The sequence below is a fragment of the Etheostoma spectabile genome, chromosome 10 (genome assembly GCF_008692095.1).
Source record: "Etheostoma spectabile isolate EspeVRDwgs_2016 chromosome 10, UIUC_Espe_1.0, whole genome shotgun sequence".
In the NCBI taxonomy this organism is placed as follows: Eukaryota; Metazoa; Chordata; class Actinopteri; order Perciformes; family Percidae; genus Etheostoma; species Etheostoma spectabile.
Genome location: NC_045742.1, coordinates 23,342,312 through 23,347,366, shown reverse-complemented (window position 1 = coordinate 23,347,366; position 5,055 = coordinate 23,342,312).

The window sequence follows — 5,055 nt, the reverse complement described above, 5'->3', positions numbered from 1 at the left end:
ACTCTTACTCAAGTAATTATTTGAATAATGGCTTTTACTTGAGTCATATTATTCTGAAGTAACAGTACTTTTACTTGAGTCCAATTTTTGGATACTCTACCCACCTCTGCGTACATGTTACAATCTATATTACCAATTCTGTTCATTACTAAATGTGCACATCACTAAAAATGCGTTACATTACACATTGTCTAAGATTTATTTGACATGTAGGAGTATGTTTACTCAATACTGCATGTCCTCAACTGTAGCATACATTCATATACAATCATGAGACTGTACATGGATGTAAGAGTTCCAGCTGCCACAATCATCCTCTGCTTTATATACCGGGTGAATCCTCAACTCCGCATCAGGTCATAGTCAAGACCACCACAGTTGGTCTCGCTCATGACTAACCTCAGCTGCCATTGGAACCTGTCTCTTGCCATCCACTGGACCCCACCATTAGTCGTCTTACTGTCTTCCTCTGACGGACTCGCTCCTTCCCGGAAACCACCGGACCTGTTCACCCTGGAAACCTGGACATGCTTTTCCCCTTCGGAAACCTAGACTTGATACTAGAGTACTTTAAATAAACCTGTTAATTCATGGTCCTGGCTCTGCGTTCTGTCTGCATTTGGGTCCTGCTCACCATTAAAACCTAATGGGTTACCACTTCAGAAGTATGTATGTCATTTATATATTGGATGTTTTGTTATATTTGAACTGTTATAACTAGATCTTGACATTCCATGTCCTTGTATGGTTTTTAGTTTTCATACTTTAAAAATGACAGTAAAAATCAATTTTGTTATGAATTTACAATAACCCTACACAGATTAAACAGCACCTTGTGAATTTTCAGTTACACTTAATTACAAACTCTATCAGATTACCAATGTCTTCTTGTATGACTACAATACTATATGTCCCAATCAGACCTTATATTTCACACTGAAATGGGCGTTAACTTTAAAAAATTACATTAACCACTAACTGCCAATATTTCTAAGATTATGTTGAAAATTGAATTCCCTAAATGCTAAGAGAACCAACCAACTGTAACGTTCTCCTGCGGTTGCGCTGTACTTTCACACAATGTTCCCGTTTGGTTGTTTTGGGTTCTGAGTTTTTGAAGTAGATATTTATTGATCCCAAAAAATGGGAAATTACGGCGTGACCAATGTACGTGTGTGACACATTAGTCACACAACACAGAATATAAATATAAATGATACTAGGAAAAAATATACATACATACAGTATACATGAAATATTAAGAGGAATAAAATATGAACAAATATTTAAATATATACAGGATGGGAAAACATCTGAGGGGACCGATTCCCGTGTTAGGTGATGAAGACAACGCTACAGGACTGACCACGCTGCACAGCTTCACACGCTTGTTCACAGTTAGCGCAGACATCCCAAGTAGAGAATGACAAACAGCCCTCTGCTGACTGCCAAGCTTGCAGGAGTAACTTCCAGGTCACAAATTAAAAAAAATGTAAAATTGAGAAATGTGACGTATACACACATATTTTATTTTCCGATTTCCATCTATAAACACATCAAAGACAATTGGCTAATGAGATTGTTTTTTGTTTTTTAATATCAGAACAAAATGAAAAATGGGTTGTTATCCGTTTTTTGATTCCTTATTCATTACAATTTATTTATTTTAAATAAATCATAAAATAAAATTATAGGATTAACAGGAATTGTAGTTGCTCAACACCACAGGAACAGTTAAAAAAAAAAATTAACTCACAACTCCAGAGGTTCCCGGAACGAGAAAGGGGAGGAAGGATGGTGAACTTGCATGTTAGAAAAGGCAGGCGCAGAAAAAAAAACCTGTTCAGTGTTCTGGGGACACCTTTAGGACTCAAACCTTTTCACCAGCATCTGAATCAAATAAGGCAGAAAGATAAGAGACAGAATTAAAGCAACAATCATTTTTATGGTAAGCTTTCAAATGGTTTTCCAGCTTAGAATAGATTACAAACCCATCACCCTCACAAGGTGTCAACAATACATAAAGGTGCCAAGATACAATCCTTTGCAAAACGATGACCTATTTTGACCTAAAAGTGACACATTTGAACCACTCTAGACAGTCCACCAATGTTCAAATGTTCATTATCTATAAAATATGTATACCTTTTCAAAAATTATAGTTGCTTTTGTTTGTTTAGTTTGGGAGATAATGACAAATGGTGAAATGTTGCTCAAAATCATGTACGGATACACAAAGCCTGGTTCCACGAAGGCACGGATGAGCAGCATTATGTTAGCTACTGATGCAATTCCAGTGAACTGAAGGAAAAGTTGACTTTTAACATACCAGTAGAAGAAGATGATTAGCTGACATTAGGTAGCTAATGTTTGAAAAATAGTTAACACACAACAACGTTACATCCATGAACATAACTTTAACTTTACTTTAGGTCGTTGCCTCTCGTTGCTAATTCCGTGGTCTTCTGAGAACTTTCAAGCAATCTTCGACGGAGGCAGTGGCAAGCACATCCGTGACAATGGCTTTTGCCTTTGTCTCGTTTGCTATTGTCTCGTCTTCGGCTCAAAGATATAGAGCGACCAACTTTTTTTTTGAGAAAGCATTTATTATGCGTGACACGGTCTCAATTTGCGGCACGTATGAATTGGGCTAGCGCATGCTGTGCGCGCATGCGCTACGCGGGACGGGTGGTCATCTTAAACATAACTGTCATACTCAATTTTGCGAAATCCATGAAACAATAAACTTTTGTCATTACAAACAATAGGAGAAGATGGAATCCTTTCTAAAGCGCTTTAGCTATCTAGCTATGATTGTTTGATTGCTAACGTTAGCTCAAATCCCGCTAACACAGAACGTTTAGGGATCATTAGTTTATGGTTCTCTAAAGGTAAGTTCGAACCAAACCAAAAACTAACATTTAGGGAACATTCCCTCGGTTATAACGTTATAATGGGTTATAAGGTTCCCTAAATGTTAAGAGAACCAACTAACTGTAACGTTCTCCTGCGGTTGCGCTGTACCTCCACACAACGGTCACGTTTGGTTGTTCTGAGTTTTTGAAGTAGCATTTGCAGTCACTTGATTTAGATTCACTCAAAAAGGATTGGACTTATAAAATCTAAGTAAAGAAACAGCATAGCAAGACAATCTAGGCTGATATCAATTTATCTTAAAACAATACTTTTGTGCTTGACTTCGGTATTTAAACTGTAGTGAAATTTCTTAAAACAGGAATCTATCAATAGAAAGATTTTCACAACTAAGAAAATTCACTTTTTTCATTTCACTTATGGCTCCGTTTACAAATCGAAGCGTTACACCCCACACCATTAGAGGAAGCTTTGAGACCACGACACACGACCAGACCACGCTGCGCAACTTCGCAAGCTCACAAAATGGAAGTGAAATACTTAACGGTTTAATGATGTTGTGGTTGTAATGGAAGGGTTTGTGGTTTAACATTAAGCTCTTTCCCCAGAAAGAAAGTTTGGAGTGAGTCAGAAATTTGTGAGGGACTGGCGAAAAGGTTAGGGTTACTCTTACTGAAATGAAAAACAAAACAAAAGGAAGCTAGCCATCAGGCTGAAAGCAAGAAGGCAGAGCAGGAGCAACGGTCCACAGAGATGGGTGCTTGAAAAACGTGCTGCCGGGACTGAGAAGCTTTTCAACGGTATGTACTTCTCCACACCCTGGTAGTTGTTACGTGTGCTATTGTATAGTTGAATAACTGTTAACATGTTATCGTTAACATAGAGGACACCTAGCGATACCGCATTAAGCTTGTTGTTCAGTGTGCTAACGTTTAGCTAGTTGAATAGCTGTTAATGTGTTACCGTTAACGGACACGTACCGTATTCAACTTGTTCTGTGTATTATCGGTCTATGATTATATCTGATCGCCACAAACCAATGGCTTATGTCACACATGCTCTGTCCATCAATATTAACGGTCTATGGTCCAGAGCAGCGGGATCTGTTGGTCCACTTCTTTAACTGTCTATGGTTTCATAGACGTTATGGCAAATTGAGCCACTTCTCCCTTCAGTAAACATCTTCATGAAGTTTATGGTCTTGATCGCTAGTTTTAAGTATTTTGCAACACAGAATGATCTTTTTTTTGTTTTTATTATGGTCCTGTTGATTTTAAAATCAGCGCTAAAGCAGGGGTTGTTTTAGGGCGTGGCTATGATGTGATTGACAGTTCTCGGCCTGCCAATCAAGACAGAGTGTTAAGCAAAGCTTATCCATGGCACGTGAACTTCATTTTGGGGATTGACCACACTTCTTGTTGTAGTGACTGTGACACTTTGCTCGCTTAATAAGACACTCAAAGGATTCAGCAGTTAAGTTTTACGTAACGTTACTTTTGCTTTTAGTGCTGTTATCGTTAGCAAACGTTAGCATCCCAAATAATATCAGTTAGCTAGCTAGCTAGATTGCGCCTTGCTAACCAGGCTAGTGGGCTAAACAAATAATGTTATGCAAACCGTATACACATATTAAAATGTATTTATGTAACAGTCGAATACAACAGGTATGCACAACGGTCTTCCAAGTGATAGCTTAGCTTAAAATCAAAGCTTTATATAGCTAATGTTTTAGTGCAAATTCATAAACCCTATTCGCATGGAATTAGATAATTTTTGGGACCGTGTGATTTAGAAATAACCCCTCACATCTGAGTTTCGTGTGGCGCATTCTCACAGGACAAACGGAGAGACTTCCTTTACTTGAATACACTAAAATATACCCCGAGAGCTAGCGATAAAATGTTACACATTAGAAAATATATATTGTAAATTTACATTAATGTTCTATCTTGAAAAATCTTCAGTCCTGCAACTATAGATATAGTATAAAGCACCAGGTTCCATATTGGAGCGTCACTATGTAAGACATTTTCTAAAAAAAAATTGAAATGCATTATTTCAGCCAGTTAATATGTACCAACATAATTACAAGCATGCTGTTGTGGGAGTTATTCACCACAGTTGCTGATGCTGTTACACTGATGTCTTTCTTCCACTTAGTTGTGTCTGCTAATCTATTTG